Genomic DNA, 20731 nt, shown 5'->3' on the forward strand with positions numbered 1-20731 from the left:
CCTGTGACGTCGTGAGTGAGCGAGCGACAGTACAGAGAGCGCGAGGAAGGAGAGGGAGGCTCCGCGAGCTGTCGTCGTCCGTGTGTAGCTACCGTGTTTCTTTTTTGCCGATGTTACATCATATACATTAATTCCTGACTAGTTTCCGCAGAGGATACTCTCATGAGCTGTTTAATTCCCATCGATATTTGGTATTTATTTTTTACCTGCAAGTCTTTAAGACGACGGAATCATGGCAAGTACACTAGCGTCTGATATTCGTACGATTTCCGAAAAAACGACAGTCCGTCCGACGTTTGTAAACAATAGTGTGTAAACGTTTACGTCTAATACAACTCGCAATCGCTTATTTTTGCTTGTGCGCTTTATCTTATTTGTTGTCAGTCGTTGTAATCGAGCAATACATTTACGCGAAGCACAACTGTATACTTGTTTTTTAATGAGTATTTTTTTATTTAGAAACATTCGACTGTTATTTAATCACCCGAATATTTTAAAGCAATCTCGCACATGTCGAATCGCGACGCACGCAATATAATCGTACAAGAGCAATTGCACGCGCACTGAGACAGTTGGTGGTTGAAGTTTAATACAAAGCTGTGCGTAGTGAACGCCTAGCACGAGCAATTAAAAGACCATATTTATTTACCTGTCGTTTTACTTCGCACACGTACACACACGGTGGTTATATCAAGCATCCCTCAAGGACCATCTCCACAGACCGTTCCCTAAAGAGCCTGCACGACGCAGTAAGTAATATAACTGTGTGCAATAATTGTTCTCGCCAGGGGTCTCATTCACCTTACAGTGAAACAATTTAATTGAATGTGTGTCATTATGAGGTTTCTTTTCTGTTTTGAGCCGCCACACAGATTCTGTAGTGTAGAAATCCCTCTAAAACATAATTTCAATGGGCCCTGCAGCAGAACTGAGGGGCAAGTTGACCTGAAGTGTTTTTGAATGCTTGTGTACTCGAGTCTTATGTTTGAATTGTCGCTGTCCGTGGTGCTGAAACAGATGAAGGCTGTTGTAGATCAGTGTTTCTCGATCCGGGTCCTGGAGGTGCCCAGCACTGCACATTTTGTATGTTTTTTGTTATATATACACATCTGATTAAATTCATCAGCTGATGCTCCAAGACCTAAAAAAAAGTCAATAAAAAAAAGTTTAAATCAGTAAAAGTTACCACCATTTGATAAATGTCATATTGGTTAAAAAAAGAAAAAAGAAAAAACATATAATTGTAAAATATTGTAAAATAATATAAAAAAACATGATTTCAAGGGAATTTAATATATATATATATATATATATATATATATATATATATATATATATATATATATATTTAAGACATCATGCATATTTTGCAGTGAAATATTGTTAAAAAAAAAAAAAATTCCCTGTTTAGTCATGTGTTACACTGATTGTGTTCTGAGTTTGTGTCGGGCATCATGTGGGCTTCCATACCAGCAGTGTTATTATCAGTAAGTTTTGCAGTAACAAAAATATTTGAATAGCTCAAATAGGTTGGTGTGTAGTAACAGTATATAAAAATCAACAACATGTTGTTAGGAACTGTAAGTGACAGTCAACCCAAAATTATATTTGTAATGCTTACAACTTCCTCACTGTATTTTTATGTTGAGGTTATAAGGAGAAAAGAAAGCCATTGAAAATATGAGTTGCTGGAGGCCCTTCAGGGACAGGGTTGCACATAATAGATCAATATTTCCTGATTACTCCACAGTTTGAATGTATTTAAAACACATTTTTTCACAGATCAGTTCATTTGTAATATGCTCTATGATGTGAAATGAGTGTGTCAAATAAATTTTGCACTGGTGAGGGTCCTGAAGGGAAGGTGGTGGTTGAGAGGTTTTGATTGTTGCGTTTGTTGTAAGTATTGATGTGAAACAGAATCGTTGTGCTACAGTTTTTGATTTATTTGACTTAATTGTATGTGATGCATGAGTATCAGTCTGTGTTTCATGCAAATGTGTAGTTTTTACCTTCAGGAACTATTTTTGGGCTGTTATACAACAATCATGGGGAATCGTGAGACCTAATTACCTCAATGAGGTATAGTATCCCATATACAATTAGACATCCACCGCAAGATTAATAAGTGTTTTTTGGCTTTCTCCATACATAAGCCTGTCTGGATGTAGCTAATAGGGTTAAAGGACACTCATCAAGCCACATTTCTTTTTGTAGGGTTTGTGCTCCTTGTGTGCTGGCTTAACAAGCATTTTTTGAGGTATAGCTCTGTAAAATCCTTCTTTATGAAGCATAGCTTATGTGAAGCTTTGTATTATTCTGGGTCACAGAGGTGTCGATTCAATCCTGTGAGTTTTATTGAAGCCATACTTTTGTGGCATTTAGCAATTATGCTGTGAAGGCTGCCTCTGTCTGTAAGTGACAACTTTTAGCCACTATTCCATTTCACTGATGCCGTTTGTGCATGTCTGGCATATTGTTGTTATTTCTGAGATGTTCTCCTTGACATTTTAAGTCATTTGATAGCTTTGTGACAGATGCACCTGTAATTTAAGCATAGGTTATGCAGCCTCGCTGGCATTGTGTTATGTGCCTCTTGTTGCTTTGAAGACTCGCATATCGGAGTGCTAACTGTCAGATCTCCTTTATAGCTGACATACTGCAAAGTGACAATCAACCTTGTGTGTGTGACTCACCTTTGCAGCTGCATTTGAAATTGCGTTTTAGGTTTTCAGCGTTAAATGACCATGTTTGTATCCATTTCAACTGTTACATGTGGGCTACAGTACATTTCATGCATATATATGTGCATGAGAGCGAATTTTTTTCTTGCATTTGTGTTTTGACGGTATGTCTTTATGGTTATATTAGGCATCTGTTTCTTTGTAGAGGTATTTTTTATTGCAGTCTGTCTTTTTGCAGGTGTGGAATGCCTGGAAGCGTAAATGGGGTTAATTGGCATTTCCGTTGTGTACTACTTATGTGTTCATCAGCAAAATAAACCCCCTTGGGTCCAGAGAGTGAGTTAAGGAGCTCTCTTAATTAGAGGAATGATGAATAATAAAGTTTTTATCATGTCTATGTGGATCTGCTGATGGAATGCTATATTTATGCATCTAGATCAAGAGACTCGCATGATTATATACAGAGATACAAAAATGAGACTTGCATTAGATAGATTGACTGATCTGATTGATTGGAACGCACACTGAATGCTTTGTGGTTCATTATACAATCAGTTTAAACAAGGAGATGCAGCTCTGCATGTTAATTACTGCAATTGTTTGAAGTGTCCACAGTGTATTTGCCCATTGGTCAAACATTTTTGTTTGGATTCACAGATAGTTTGTGAATAAGATCATGGCCTGTAGAAGCATTTACATAGTGTCTGCTATTAATGTGAACGTAAAACGATGTTCGGACATTCATAGGCTGGATAATTTAAAAGTGTGAATTACAGTATGGAGCCAGGCGACTGGAGGCGAGGGGTTGAAAGTTAGAGGGATTCGTAGCATCATCTGAAAAAGAAAGTCATTTCAGATTCAGAGGCAGAAGGGCAAGTTATTACATTTTGATAGAAGTTTACGAAGTGCGCCAGCGTTATGTGCACCAGTTATGGCGTTATGTGCACCAGTTATGGCGTTATGTGCACCAGTGAATCATCCACAATAAGACCAAGAATGTGCATCAAAAAGTAAATAGCATCCATTTTGATTTTGTATTGACTTTTCGATGAAGGACATCGCTTCAGCAAACCCCATTTCATGTTGCCTCGAATTTTGGAAGCGTTCACAAGTGAAATGCCACCACCACAACCATGACTTCTCAAATATTCACCCTTCTTCAAAGTGCAAACACTGAAGCCAGCAGGCCAGCTACTAGGTTAATTTGAGGTAAGGGAAAGGGGTTTTAGGAGGAAAACGTCTAAAAACTCACCCCTGCACCATCTCTGTCTGTTTCCATAGTTTGCAGCACTAGTTTTGCTCAGACAAAATAGAGCCTAGGACAAAAGGTCCATTTGCCCCCCTCCCCCCACCCCCCGTTTATCAGCAGCCTAATTGTAATAATGTGTTTTAGAATGGTTCAATGTGTGTTTGACTGTTTTCCCCGTCCATACTGCCTTGATGATATCAGCTGAAATGGAAAGTAATTTCAGAAGTGCTGCAAGTTATTACATTTTGATTAAACATTACGAAGATAACTATAACAATAACTATTAGCATCCACACCAATGGATGATAATGTTCTGTTTATTATAAGCGCGCTGCAGTTTTGTCATCTACCACTTTTTGTTCATTAGCTGGAAAAAAATGATTCTCAAAGGGATTACAATGATATCATTCCGCTGCTTCGTTATCGTTGTAGTGTGGACTTCAACACGGTTCTTATTATTATAATGAATTATAATGATTATTAAATCTTGATATTATCATCCTTGGTGTGAACAGGTTTTTAGCCACTGAAGTAGACACGCTCTCTCTATCCCAAACCCTGCCTGAACAGACTTTGTAGTCAGAAAACAGCAGCACATCTTCTTCAAAGTTAAAAAAGTTTTCAAAAGCAATGTGATGAATGACTGACAGGCAGAAAGCATCTATACGTTTTCTTACTGGCTAAACAAAGATTTAAACCACACTTTTTTGTAGAGGATAGGGATGTCTGAGTGATATTTTAGGACATCTCATTCAGTGAGATCAGTCAAACAATGGCATTTTATAGAAATCACTTAGAACTGCTTAAGGAAAGTAGTATTCCAAGCATAAACTTCAGCGTAGGTATTACTTCACTCTCTTCACTTATATGCAGATTTACACAGAGAGTGATTGGCCAACTCCTGCGGTTGACATGCTATGCTGACTGACAAGATAGATCACTGGAATAGGACATTTCGTGAGGCCATCCATGCTGCTTGATGGCTGACTAAAGCAAGGTGAAGAAAGGCTGAAATAACTCCCCTTAACAAGGGCTATTCAGCTAACATGGCCATTATAGTGGCGCTTCAACAGTGAAGAAAGCCTCGCTGATGGACATGTTAATTAACTTGTTCTTCACCTACTTGGTTTGAGGTTTGTAACCATTGCAGAGAGGTGCTGCGAACATTTAAATTGCTGGAGGCTTGACAGATTGAATTGCGTTATTGGTTGCTGCACATAGTCGGCAGGTAAATGCACTTCCTTGAGTGACATGCGAGTTCAGGACAATGAGCCTAGAGAGGATGAGGAACAGACAGTGGCGCGGTGAGTCCTACACCTTTGTACCTCCTTGTCCGCCCACTCTGACTCAATGATATAGACTCTAATGCCTCATCTTGATGTGCTTTCTCGTTTTCGATTTCTTGCTCTGTTCTATCACTCTCAGATTGACTGATACCTCCAGGTTTGCATCTGTTCAAACTGATGTCCAACAGGGCAACCTCAACTCTGCTATATCACTAGATGTGCTATGAGGAAGCCCTGCAGGAGAATTCAGTTGAATTTTGTTTCCCTGTTGTTCAGTGTGAGCTCTCACTCTCAGTGTGATGTTTGGAGGCTTGACACTGCCGATAAGGCTTTAAACTGCTCTCACTATCGCACCAGTGTTGAACCTGCCTGCCGCAGGGAGGAGGAGCAACTTAATGCATCAATGGTGCTTTGAAATCCGGAGGGTCAACTTCCTAAGCCCTTTCTTAGCCTTTCCCAGCGGTAATTTGTATTACGAGCTTGACACGAACACTCTATTGAGACGCTAATATGATTCATATCAATGCTCTAATCCCATCCCTTATGATCTACCTCCATCTCTATTTCCTTTTCCACTATCTCTCGCGTCCCGATTCCATTCCCCATTTCCTTCCTCTCCATGTCTTTCACCAGACCCAGCGTCTGGGATTTGTAGATAGTGACTGCAAAAAATTTCAGAAATCTATTTCAATATGGCATATTGATTTTTTTAAAAGATGGACAGTGTGAGCACATAAAAGCAGTGCTTTTTATTTTATTTTAAATTGTTCTTGTCAAAAACAAGCAAAGTCTTTATACAAGCTTGTGAATTTTGGCTTCAGTACGAGGTTTTGGACTTTCTTTCTTTCTTTCTTTCTTTCTTTCTTTCTTTCTTTCTTTCTTTCTTTCTTTCTTTCTTTCTTTCTTTCTTTCTTTCTTTATATATTTATATAGCCCTGATAACTGCAACCGAGGATGCCCAAAGTGCTTTACATTAAAATAAAAAATAATAAAATATCAAATATCAAACATACATAGTAACAAATCTCACACCACAGACACCACATATACCACATTGAGATTACCTGTTATAAGCCGTCAATGATAAATGCGCCTTGAGCAAGTTCTTAAATACTGATATAGATTTAGCAGATCTAATAGATAAAGGCAGCTCATTCCATAATCTCAGTCCCATAACAGCGAAAACGCGATCACCTTTATGAAGGCGTCCTTGGTACGACAAGAAGTTTTCTGAGTGCAATGACCAAAATATGTTATAAATAGGAAATAGAAGGAAAGTAATCACTCTATAATATTAAATTCAAAAATCAATGGCAAGGAACAGCTTTAGTGGAAGAATTGATTGGAGTCTATCAACTGTATTCAGTGCTTGGACAGTTTAAAGTGATGGAGCCGCTTCTGGTGCACAGGTCAGAGAAAGCCATTTCAGCTCAATTTTGGCTATTCTCTGAGAGTGGGAAAGAGGATGTGGTTAGGGAACTGTCCATCAGTGCTGAACCTTTACTCCTGCAGCGTTCTAGTAACCGCCATAGTGAGAGAGCACTTTGTCACATCAGGAGTTGATCAAACACAGTTCCTCTGCAGTAGCGGCCTTTGCTGTGTTTCACCCGTTTCACTTGAAATGGGCCTTGCAACTGAAGGGGCGTCCGCTTGCGCTTGAAAAAGAGCCCTACCCCCCACCATCACCCCATGCGCACACACCAGGGTCGGAATTTTATTGGGGCTTGCGGTAAAAATGCCACCAAAATGAATAAAAAATACCAAAAACCAAGATATGGTGCAAAAAAGTCTCTGTGTAAGTTCGTGTTTTTAATATAAGCAATATCACACAAGAAAAAGTGCTGTTTTCCCGAATATCAGCACATTTGCAATTGTGATGTTGATTTTAAACAACAATTCAATAAACAATAAGTTAATAATAGGCTATTAGGTGATACACTTTAGACAAAATATTGTCTGCTTTTTCTTTATTTTGCCCAAACCTCAAGCAACACAGTTTCAGTTTGCGAATCGTTCTAATGAATGACTCGACAACTCACTCGACGACGACTCGTTCTGCTTTATCTCTGAATGAAGCAGCCATTTTGAATGAATCGTTTGACTAAATGATTCAGTGACTAACTGGTTAAGACAATGATTTGCTGCCACCTATTTGCAATTTTAGTATTATTCCATTTTAGCTGAGGGACTGAGGGATGAAGATTGAATGCTGTTTTCGGTCATGATTGTAATGATAGATCGGGTTAAAGAGATAGAATACATTTATAAATAGACTATTTAGAGCGAAATATGAGATAACATTGTAAATATAACAGAGACAAAGTAATTACAGTCACAATCTGACTGTTTCTTTGAAACCGGCCTCCGAAATTGCAAAGGCAATTTCCTCTGTTACTCTGTAGTCTACAAGAACACATTTAAGACTCATACTTTAAATGCAGTCACAATTCAACAACAATAAAACTACTTTTTTTTATTATCTGAAGAATTTGTTGTTCTTGACCATGCAAAACTCACTGAATGATAAGTTGTTTTGAGTGCTTGCCAGAGCATTTCTAAGTGGTTACTAAAGTGTTAGTGGTTAGTGGTGCGTGGTGCTGTTGGTGGTTGCTTAGGTATTCTTGGTGTATTCTGTGGGTTGCCAAGACATTAGTGTGTTGCTATGCAGCTAATTATGCTAACTTTATTATGAATGTTTTTGTGCATTATTATGCGGTTGCTGGGTTGTCCTGGGTGGTTGCCAAAGTATTGTCATGTTACTATGAATTTGCTAATGTGTTTTGGGCGATTGCTAAGGTGGTTGCTAGGCTGTGGTTTGAGTTGGTAACATATTATGCATGCTTTGTGCATTGCTATGTGGCAGTGTTGGGGATTAGCTAACTACAAGTAAAGACACTACTAACTTAACAAAATTTTTCAGTAGCTTGACACTAGCTCAGTTGCTTTAAAAACAGTGTAGCTTTTCCAGTAGCTAACTACTTTTTCCAGCAAGTAGTGATGTAGCGTGACCAAAAGCTACATTCCGTTTTGCATTTTGACGAGCCTGCAATGTATTGTGCATTACCACTATCTTTGTTTCATCACGCATCTTGCGGCTTTATGGTTTACTGAGAAGAGATAGTCTGATGACTATGTGCAGGGATGATATTTCACATGAATTGACTAGTAAAGGCTACACTTCTGTAGGCTGTGTAATATATCCAAACCAAAGATTAAAACGTTGTCTGCATCGAAGACATCAAGCACAGGTGAATACATTATAATTTTTTTTATTTTTTTGTCCTGCTTAATTGCACTCTATTTCTGATTTTATGATGACCCGTCATAGTTTAATCTGTCCCTCCACAGTTTTATAATGAACCTAAAAGGTCACTAACGTTGAGTTTTGCGCCATTGCTTTGGCAAAGCATCTGTCAATCGAACAGAAAACAAAATCATGATATAGCTTAGTTCGCTTATCACACAACAAAAGTTTCAGAGCGAAGCACATTGTGTTCACAGAAGAAGCTCATGATTCGTATCTCAGAGCACCTCCCTTCACAGTAAATGAGTCTCATCAGTGCATGTGCAGTGAGTTTAACGTTAATTTTTGACAAGTCTGTGTATAAGTTGCATTTATTTTGTTCTTGCATTGATGTTACATTTGTAGCAATTTTGCACTATGACAGCCAGATATATATTGTGAGTATTGTGTGTCTTTGTATGTAGTTTACAAAATAAAACAATACTCTTTAAAATCATAATTGTATTGCATTACGTTGTTGTACACCCCAAATATGTTACTTAAAACATTCTTCATTAACAATTAACATTACAATTGTCATTGTAACATTTTTTGTAGCTAGCTACTTTTTGATAGTCATTTTTTTGATAGACACTATTTTGTTGCTATCCAGTTGCTAATGTACTATGAAGGATTTTGTGCATTGCTGTGCAGTTTTCTATGGTGTTACTACTGTTTTGGTTGGTTGCCAAGGCATTGACATGTTTCTATGCAGTGCTAAGGTGTTTTGGGTGGTTGATACGGTTTTGCTAGTGTATTCTAGGGGTTGCCAAGACATTACTATGTTAATATGCAGTGTTCTGAGTGCTTTAGCATGTTGCTAATTGATTTCTTAGGGTCTTCTGGGCAATTGCTGGTTGGTTGCTTAGCCAAATGTAATTTATTATTTTCCATAGATCTCATATATCTCACAATTATCAATACATTTATTTAGATTTAAAACTTAAAATAAGAGTTTTTTTTATAATTTGCATATTAATAGCCATATTTTTGGCATCTTGGTTTGTTAAATGACCAATAGTAATAGTGATGATTTCCTTATAGCAAACACAGCTAATGACATATTACCAGGGCCCTGCTGCTTGTTTGGTGTCTTTCATTAGTATGCTTAGCCTGTGACACACGTACTGTGGTGATGTGGTCTCTTATCAGGCCTTTACACAGGGATGCTAACGTTTGTTCAGCATTATTCCTTTAAAATGGCTGATAATAGGCCTCGGTGTGCTTTGTAAAACTACGGTATGATTAATGGCCAGCTGTTGCATTGGACGTTGACTCTGTGGCCAGGTTTTTTCTAACATTATGGTTTTTAAGCTTTAGATGTGGGTGCATTTTGCAAAGATAATGGTGTTTGTGTCCTAAGCCAGATTTGAGAGAGAGAGAGAGAGAGAGAGAGAGAGAGAGAGAGAGAGAGAGGGAGCAGCAAGCTGGCAACTGACGGTAAACCCAAGACCAGATGGAGATAAGGAGCAGAGAGAGAGAGAGAGAGAGAGAGAGAGAGAGAGAGAGAGAGAGAGAGAGAGAGAGAGAGAGAGAGAGAGAGAGAGAGAGAGAGTGAGTGAGTGAGTGAGTGAGTGTGAGAGAGAGAGAGAGAATCACTCTGTGTGTGGATCAGATTTAGCCTACATTCAAAAGTAAAGGATAGTAAAACCTGAAATAACCCGCAATGTATAGTACTGGTAAACAGCTTAAATTAATATGTAAAAATGCTGAAAAGTTTACATGATGTTTCAGCATTTATTTGATCAAAAGTACAGTAAAAACAGTAATATTGTAAAATATAGTTACAATTTAAAATATCTGTTTTCTATTTGAATATATTTCAAAATGTTTTTTATTCCTGTGTATTATTTTTGTGCTTAATATTTTTTTGTGGAATGCGTGATACATTCTTTTTCATCAAAGGATTTTTTGATGAGCAGAAAGTTCAAAAGAACAATATTTATTTGAAAATAGAAATCTTTTGTAACATTATAAATTTCTTTACTGCCACTTTTGATTAATGCGTCCTTGCTGAATAAAATAATTAATTTCTTAAAGAAAAGTAAAGAAAAATTAAACTGTAGAGTAGCTCAATATTAAACCAACAGAAGTCAATGGAAAGTCTTATTTTTATAGAAAAAAATGTGTGTGCATGAAAGGGGGAATAACTGACAGGTTTGGTCAAGCTTATCCAAAAGGGGCACTTTAAACACTGCTGACTAAAACTTTTTGCTCTATTTTTCTATGGCTTTTCGCCCATGTATTGACCAACCGTGAAGTTAGAGGATATAGATTGTTGCAGCAACATCATATATTAGGTACTTCGTTGTCTGAAAAAACTTACTATTTAATCGTTTCAATAGTTGGCTCAAATGACTGTGGGTGTGATAGACCGGCTGAAGATAAGAAAAGGAGGAAGTGAGGGAGGAGGTGACTAAGCTAATAAATCCAGCACTAAACAAATCAGCCGCTGAGCTAATAGGAAGATTTATTAGCCTGGTTTAAGTGCTAAACACAACACTGCAAATATAAGCTTTGCAGCCATTTTCAGTGTTCAGAAACAACAGAACCAAACTACAATTTGCAAGTTTTTACAAATCAATGCAGATGAACTTCTAGTTTTATGTTACTGATGTTCTTTGCACGTCTATTTGTGGTATCCTTGAGTGTACCATTTACCGGCCTTACATGGACATGATAAAAGTTGAAAAATTTAATATAACTTTGCACAGACATTCGTAAGCTGTTCTTTAACACTTATTGTGTTAACATGTCATGTATAAATGTTTTAGTTTTGTGGGTGTACTTTTAAACATGTTTATATTTGAGCATTTATGTTATTCCAGTTTCCCAGAACACATATTTTAGTCATATCTGTCAGGTTGTAGGAACATTTCATGCTTTATATCCCCAAAAAAGCCCACATGTGCTTCTGTCAAGCTGCTGCCTGGGTTTTGCTTGAATCGTCTGAAGGGAATTCATTTAAGACCGCATTTGATGTACTCTCCAAATTCTTATTATCATTGGCTAGAGGCCTAATTTGACCCAGAATGCATTAGACCTAGTTTGCTGTTTGCTTTGAGTGTGTACTTTTCCCCCTTATCACAGGTTTTGTTGTTGGATCGTGTTTGTGTGTACACGTAAATGTGTCACCATAAGGTCTCTGCATGCCACCGTTCTCTCCAATCCACATAACGGCATGCATTTGAGTGGTGCCCGCTCTTCATTTTCATCGCACACAATAGCCCTGATGGCATAGCAGTGGTGTTTAAAACCAACTGGAGCTGCTGTATTCATGCCTTTGTGTGCATCTGTGCACTTTTTACTGCAGCATTATGAATACGGTGCTGCCCGCCCAAAGCCTCTCTGGCCCTCAAGGGATCAAGCTGAGGTACAATTCATTTCAGGTGGCCTTTTAAATCCCAGTGGTGGAGAAGATTGAGTCTTCCTCACATTTGGCCTTAGGTCTTTTAACTTAGGCAGCAGGGGCTCCAGCGGATTGTGGAGTTCCTTCAAAAGGCCTCCTTGAAGGACTTGCCACCTGCTGAAGAGAGAAGTGAAGAGGACTGTTGCTTTTATTCGGACTCACTCGGCTAGAGGAAGGATTGGTGGAGGGAACAGTAGGGTCAGGGATGAGGGACTTCATGTATGACCAGAACCTCTGTTTTAACCAGGTTGAACCAGGTAACTTAAAACTCTCAATGACAGGTCAAGGAGAGCAAGTTTGTCGATGTTAATACTATTTTTATTCTTAAATAATATAGTATATATTATACTTTTATTTTTCATTAGCGTCTTCAATCTTCTCTAAAGCCTTGGTTGTCCAATTCTGCTTGTGGAGTTCCATTTTCCTGCAGATTTTAGTTCAAACTTACCCCATCACAGTTGCCTGGAGGTTGACCTAGGACCAATAACCCAGGCTGCATCCAAAATCGCATACTTCATACTTAAAGTAGGTGAAAAACAGTGTGTGAAATGAGTAGTATGTCTGAATAATAAAACAGTAGGCGAAACATACTGTACACGAATGACCTACTACTTTCACCGAGATTCTGAAGTGCGCATCCAGTGGACACTGTACTATCCCATGAGGCCACAGGGGAGTATTTTTGAATGGCAGTGAAACAAAGCTACTGACCCTGATACGTCCCACGACAATGACAACATGATGTGTAGTATGTGCGGATTACAGTCATGCTACACACATTTATACTAAATAAAACATAGTTTTTCAAAGTAGTTACGTATTCAAAAGAAGTACCTCATTTTTCAAAAGTATGCGATTCCGGACACATCCTTTGACATTCACCTGTTTCGGGTGTGTTTAATTAGGATTGAAGCTGAACTCGGTAGGATAGTAGCCCTTTATGAGCAGGATTGGACACCCCTGAATTAAACGGTCCATTTGTTTGCTGCTGTGCCTTTAAGAAATTCCTCCTTCGCATGTGAAATAAGCAATAGAGCTTCGGCCGAGCTGTGGGTTAGCTGTCAAGTACAATATAGTTTTTGACTCCCCCATCCCACCCTTTGCAAAGCATGCATCATTGTGACAGGATCATAAAACAATCTGAGCCGAAATGTGCCGTTCAAACTGTAAAGGTCAGATTGAAACTATCTTGTTAAAAGTAAACTTTGGCCGCTCTTTCCTAATGTTAACGTCCTTCAGGATGATATGCAGAGCCACTGGTGATGACACACAGCCCAAGCACAATATTTGACGGACTTGGGAGTTGGGATGTAGTGGAATATTGTCATAATGGCTATGAGTCGTGTCCTGTGACCAAAGTGACTAGCTGAACTTTTCTGGGGTTCAGTCTGTATGTGATCCAAGGCAACCCAAGCTGACAAATGCTTTTTTCTCAAGCTATTGTACCAACACACTCTCATTGCAATTCTTAACTATTTTATGTTTTGGCGAATTGGTGGGAAAATCGTTTGAATTTGTATAATCTCATTGGTATATTTTCATATTTTCATCTGCTTACGCCGGTTACAGACGGTTAGGATTGGGGCGGACCTTCATGCTTAGTGTTTGTTTGTTTTTTAAATAATACATTTTTATACAAATCAAAACGGACAAATTCAGACAAAATCACCAACTCGTTAAAAATGTATATATAAGTATATTATGTTTTCTCATGAAATCAGGTTGCATTGTACATAGAACAAGAGAACTCCAGTAAACCTTCATACGATAGACCTCGGGACTTGAGCACCTACAGGAATGGCAGAGATATTCCTCATTAATCAAAAAAATCAATTACAAGATTGGTGGATCTCACATAGGGTCACAGCAAGTCATAATACACACAATGCGTCATTAGAATTTAACATTGTAATTAAAAAAAAAACTTCAATTAAAACCGGCATCCTCTTCCATTAGTAGCAGTGCTGCTACGTTTTCAAATTATGAGTCATCATCATTGTCAAGTAATGAATTCAACTTAACCAGGTATACACTGCAGCCTGCACATTTAAATTAAGTCATTGCCATTCTTTTCTCTGCAAATATCCTTTCTTTCTATGCAAATTAGGCTCATTATAGAATGTGCCTGATTCACAAACATCAGCACTATTTTCCTGTAAATGCGGCTTTTTGGAAGGTATGTTTGAGTCAATTTTCTTGTAATCATGGCAGCAGTAATTGTAAGCCAGGCGAAGGTTTTTTATTTTTTTATTTTTTTTTTATAAGTCTTTCAAACATCCTGTGTAAAAATCTCAACTCCTGGAGTGAAAAACTTTACCATTCAGCCATTGTCTGGGTGCATTTCTTTGCGTAGGGCACAATTGTCCGGTGCAAACTGCGATCAGGCCTAATTTTGTGGGTGTGTTTGTGGCATCACATCATTTGCATAATTCCTTCAGTAAATCGGATGGCAACACAATGCAGCACATGCAAATAAACAATGCTATCAGTGGGCGCAGTTTTTCACAGTTTCACATTCTTAATTCCCCCGTGACTCGTCGCTCTTTTCCATGCAATCACAATGAATGGAGGTTTTTAGGCTTCAAAAAGGACACAAAAGCACCCTAAAAGTATAATAATAGTGGCCTTTACGACTTGTGTGCTGTAGTCCAAGTTTTCTGAAGCCATACGATAGCTTTGTGTGAGAAACATACTGAAATTTAAGCCATTCACTACATCTGCTTAGTAAAGAATTGTCTCTTGCATAGACATCTTTGAAAGTCTAATCCAGTTTGCAGCTTTTTCTGGCCAAGAACCGCCTACTTAGAAAGGAAGACACCGCCTGACAGAATGACAGATGGACTTTGTGATCAGAAATGTTGTCTATCCACAAGTGCTGATTATTAACATGCATCACTTATCATCAACAAATAGTTATACCATTCTGTAGATATCTAGATTATTGACTAGTTTAGGATTTAAATAAAATATCCGGCATAAAGATGTGATGCCTCTAATGGCAAATTGATTTTAAACGACTAAGTACCTTCTGAATCTTAACTCATCTCTGTATCCTAAAATTTGTGTGCATTTACTCCCAGAAATCGTGCAGATACCAGCTAATCAGACTTAGTTTTGTGTGCAGTATTCATCCGAAAATCATTGAGTGGACTGTGGGCGTGCCGTCTGAGGCTGAGACTAAATGAAGAATAACCAAAATGACCATCTGTTCATCACATCCATTCTACTACAGAATTAACATTTTACTGCCAACCTAGACATTCTTCTGATGCAAAGAACTCTTAGGGACTTCATCTAGGCCTTTTAAGGCAACATTTTATCCTTTCATTGATAATTTTATCCCAGAATGCATTGTGATTAGCTCATTGAAAAAAAAAAAAACATACAAGATGGAGGACAAATAGGGAAAGATGTTGACAAATGTACTGTACAAATTTCTAAGTAAAAAATTGCCTATCCATTATTTGTGTGTTATACGTGTTAATGCTTAGTAGAGCAATGGTTCATTAGCTTAGCAACATGCTGACGCCAGGTTTTTTTGTTAGTTTTGTTTTTTTGAAAAGACACACTATAGAGGGAAGGACACTGAGCACCCCTTATGAAAAAGAAGTTTATTCAAGTGTGCTATTAGTATACTGCTTTTAAACTAAAAATAAGAAAATACTTTCAGTCTACTTTTTATGTACTTCTAAATAAGAAATGTACTTTATGTATTGCACTTTAAGTATACTTGACTTATACTGACAAAAGTCTAAGTATTAGGCCTATACTTGTATTAAATCTTTTGATCAAGATATACTTAAAGTATAATTAAGTATTCTAAGTAAATTTGGCTTGTAGTGTTTACTCTTTTGATTGAGTCCTATTTCACATAGTTTTACATACTGTCATATACACTTGCATCACAAACTGTTATATAAATTTACATTGTTTGAAAATATTGATTTACAGTATAAAGAAAACAGATGTTCCTAATTATAAATTTCTGAAATGTTTTATAGGCTAGTCCACTCCCACTCGAGTGTATACAGTATATGAATTGACTTCATATCTACTTTACACTTTCCCCGAATTCCCGCCACTGACAGAATTTTCTGACTATCCATGTTTTCATAGGGGGCGTTATTATGCTTCTTATGAAATAGTACAGAATCTCCTTATCAAATCACAAATCACAAACTAACCTCATGCTCCACTTGTCACCATGATCGTAACCCCCTGGAAAAAAAAACATAAAAGAAACTCTTCTAAATTAGCATTGCAAAACATTAAACACTAAATCTCCCACTTAACTCTTTACCCGCCATTGGCGGAAATTTACGGCTCTCCGTGTTTTCACTGTTAAACGTGTCATATACGGTATGACACGTTTTCTGAAAGAGTACTGAATCTCCTTATCAAAAGACATGTAGTAGAAAGAAGCAGGAACAAGCGATAGCATATGTAAGCAGATGCATATGTAAAATAATGTGATCATCAACATTAAACAGCATAAATAAAAACTGCCTAATGTTACTGAATGAAATGTCGACCCAGGACAAGGTTTAGAACTGTGCAAGCTTTGGGGGTGTTGATGGACTCTATCTACTCCATGTATGTTTTGATCATAGTGCTGAATACAATTTAGTCTTTGACAAAAATGTGATTTTCTCAACTTTTTACTGCAAAATGTTGCCTTTTTTTATGAAATTTACCCACATTCAAGTGTTGATAAAAAAAAAAAGAATGCATTAAAGGATAATTCCGGTATTTAACACCTTGGGCCCTATCTTGCACCCAGCGCAATTGACTTTGTACACCGACGCATGTATCATTCCTATTTTGCACCCGCGCAAAGCGGACTTTTCCCTCCACAGACGCACGTCGGTTAACTAAGAAATACACTTGCGCTCCCGGGGGTGGTTCAGCGCAAAGAGGAGGCGTGTTCCGGCGCAAACGTTCCCTCATGCTATTTTGCAGGTTTAGAAAACAATTCCGCCAATGACCGAAAAAAAAACAGTTTAAAGTCAGTGGCGGATTGCGCATGTTATTCATATGCTATTTTAAGGGCGCATGCTTGGCCATAATCAATGTAGTGTGTGCACAACGCGCATACACTTTTATACTCTCATCTACACACAGACGCAGCAGTTATCCCCAACTGGCTCAAATCTGACCGCTACCATTTTGTCTATTTAAATGGAGAAAAATCGATCATAACTCCAGTAAACTATGGAGTGCCGCAGGGATCTGTGTTAGGCCCTCTGTTATTTTCAATATATATGATGCCACTTGGAAATATTATAAGGAAACATGGAATTAGTTTCCATTGTTATGCTGATGACACTCAAATATATATTTCATCAAGGCCGGATGAAAACGCTAAATTTTCCAAATTGACAGAGTGTGTTAAAGATATAAAAGATTGGATGACGCGTAATTTTCTTTTATTAAATCCAGACAAGACAGAGGTAATACTTATCGGTTCAAAAAACCGCCCACAAAACCTCGCACAATACAACTTTAACATCATAGGATGTCCTGTTACTTTATCCGCTACAGTAAAAGACCTGGGTGTTATACTCGATTGCAACCTGTCTTTTGAAAATCATATTTCATATGTTACAAAAACAGCCTTTTTCCACCTTAGAAACATTGCTAAGCTACGTAATATGCTATCAGTTTCTGATGCAGAAAAGTTAGTTCATGCATTCATGACCTCGAGACTGGATTACTGTAATGCCTTATTAGCTGGTTGTCCTGCATCCTCAATAAACAAGCTACAGTTAGTTCAAAATGCCGCCGCTAGAGTTCTTACGAGATCAAGAAAATATGATCATATAACACCGATTTTATCATCACTGCATTGGTTACCTATAAAGTTCCGTATTAATTACAAGGTATTGCTACTGACTTATAAAGCCCTAAACGGCTTAGCTCCAGTCTATTTAACGGATCTTCTATCGCCCTATAATCCATCGCGCTCTTTAAGATCACTAAATTCAAGGCTTTTGGTCATACCTAGGATATTCAGAACCACCAAAGGAGGAAGAGCATTTTCACATTTGGCTCCAAAACTCTGGAATAGTCTTCCTGATACTGTTCGTTGCTCAGACTCGCTCTCCCAGTTTAAAACTAGATTAAAGTCGCATCTCTTCAGCCAGGCATTCATATAATCTTACAGTTCAAACTACAATCCGGCCTGTAGCTCATAAATGCCAGAGGAGAACTGGCCCCCGACTGAGCCTGGGTTCTCCCAAGGTTTTTTTTCTCCATTAGGTCACCTGATGGAGTTTTAGGACACCATTAGGTCACTTGATGGAGTTTTTCGGTTCCTTGCCACTGTTGCCTTTGGCTTGCTCAGTTGGGGATATTTTGGGGATATTTAATTTAATTTTATCAATCAATAAATTCCTCTTGAAACAAACTTTGTTGTATTATTTAAATTTAATACTGTGAAGCTGCTTTGATACAATCTGTATTGTGAAAAGCGCTATACAAATAAACTTGACTTGACTTGACTTGACTTGACTTATCATTTTTGCAAATCATACATTATTACGATAGATAGATAGATAGATAGATAGATAGATAGATAGATAGATAGATAGATAGATAGATAGATAGATATACAGTTTATTATAAAAGCGATTTAGCTTACACATTTACCCAAATTATCATACGCCTGTTTAACCGAAGTTAATTTGGGTGTGTTTCTCCATCCCCAACGTCCCTGACGAGAACGTCGGTCTCCTCGGCTGTGAACCGCTCCTGGCGCGCGCCTGGCAAATCCGCCGTTATAATAGGAATCCGCTTTAGAACAAGCGCCCCTGCTCTTAAAGGGAATGTGAGATGACGCTCTGATTGGTTTATTTCACGTTACGCCCAAACCACACCTATGAATAATGAAGCTACTTCAGACAAACCCATTTTAGATTTGCGTCGGGCGCAAGAGTCATTTCTCCCGCCGGTATAATAGCAACAGCGCCCAAGACCCGCCCACAAAGTTACTTGCGTTTTGCGCTTGATACTTGCGTTTCAGATCGTTAAAATAGGGCCCCTTGAGTCTATTTTGTAGTTTGTTATGGATGAACTAGAGTGGTGGACACAGAAATTTTGACGATGGGTCCTGTCTCGACTTTTTGACTCTTTTAGAATCGCCTTTGACCGCTTCAGAGTGGCTGTCTATGGACATGCACGAACATGTCCTTAAAACAACCCTTAATGTTCGTTTTCAAAACTGTGCAACTCACCGAGTGGTTAGTGGTGTTCGTTGGAGCTCATCCAAAACAAACTACAAAATAGACTCAAGGTGTTAAATACCAGAATTATCCTTTAAGCTAGAATATTTTGTTTTGTTTAAAAGCAGAGGCTCTGTTCTTTCTTTTTATATAATGCATTTTCAGATATTTAGACAACAAAATATTCTTTCGGGGGCCTTGAAACTTTTGTGAACGCTGGCGGGGAAAGAGTTACCATTAATCTTGCACAAAAAAAAAACCCCATTATGCAACACTTAATTTGAACATTTACTCTCCCTTTCGAGTGCCATAGCAATGCAAAATAAATGTAAGTTCCTCTAAAACTAAAAGAAACAAGTTTATTAAACTCAAAATAATGAAGATTACAGGTAACTTAAATTGTAGAATCAAGTACTTTACATGTTTTAGGATTTTGTCAACACATCAGAATAAGTGTAATTCTTTAAAGTGCGACTTTTTTTTTATTTGACATTATTACAAAGTAGACTTACAGTCATGATCCTGAAAAGGGCCTAGTGACTTCACGTGTCGAGTTACTGCATATGTTGAGTGTTCAGTCAAGTCAGTCACAAAGTTAATGTAAATGACAGTTAGAAAAGCTTTGGAATAGGCAGCAAACAGCACTCTAGATTGTGTTTTCTATGCATGGTAGCACAATAAAGAAACTCTTGTGTGCAGTTGTTGTAGAATAAATGACTTACCAGAAATGTCAGAAGGAAAGCAGGGAACTGTCACGCCCCTGTGTTAATATGTGTGTGGTGTCATGAAGCTTCAGGCTTTAGTCTTTTATGAGATACTCTGTCAATAAGCTGTCTGTTACACCTCACACTCATGCCTTATGGCATTGATTGAGGATTTACAGCTCTGCATCTTCTCTCTCTCTCTTTCTCTTTGCTGCCGGTGGCCTGCGTCTCTGATCCATGTAGGCGTGTATCACAGCATGGGTTTGCATGTGTCCTGTTGCGTTTCACTCGTGCGACTCAATGGGAGTCAGTGTATGTTTGTGTCTCACTGTTTCCTAGAGTGTCTTTGTGCTTCATGGCTTTCCAATCAAGTTTTTTCCTTTTTGTTTTTTGGCACTGTGTGAGTTGCTTTCAATATATACTTTCAATTTTATGATGACTCAGTCAGGAGGTTTCTAAAAATAAGCCTATATGCTATACGTTTGTGATAGTATAATTACTTTACATACTTTCATCATATATTCTATACAGAAAACAAATGGCAAGGGGAGCTCAAAGAAACGAGCAGTGGATCTGAAACTGATGAAGATCAGATGCCTTGAGCAAATGTTAGACGTTCATAAGGTTAAGCATCCTTTACTAATTTAGAGCAATGTATTGAATATGATAAAACATTTCTTAGGTTTTGATGCTTGGAACGTAATTTGCATAATCAGCAAGAATCTTCGTACTGATTCAAGGTGTATTATGATGACCTTTTTGTTTTGGTGATTGTCTATCCTGTGGACATGCATCACCAAACTTGTTAAATTTAGTTAGTGTGAAAGTCAACCAGCATTGTCTTCTTGATTAAATTAAATTAAATGTATTTTTAATTTCATTTTTTAAAAATATTT

General features: G+C 37.8%; 1 protein-coding gene across 2 annotated transcripts in view; it reads left to right on the forward strand.

Annotated features, from left to right (window-relative positions):
• The window catches only part of gabbr1b (gamma-aminobutyric acid (GABA) B receptor, 1b), a 122983-nt gene continuing 102252 nt past the window's right edge, over nt 1–20731 (forward strand). For both annotated transcript variants that reach the window (XM_082185289.1, XM_082185290.1), the window contains exon 1: nt 1–749. The gene's annotated coding sequence lies outside the window, so the exon portion shown is untranslated. The remainder of the gene's footprint in view (nt 750–20731) is intronic.

Source organism: Leuciscus leuciscus (genome assembly GCF_965113295.1).
Source record: "Leuciscus leuciscus genome assembly, chromosome: 12".
NCBI lineage: Eukaryota > Metazoa > Chordata > Actinopteri > Cypriniformes > Leuciscidae > Leuciscus > Leuciscus leuciscus.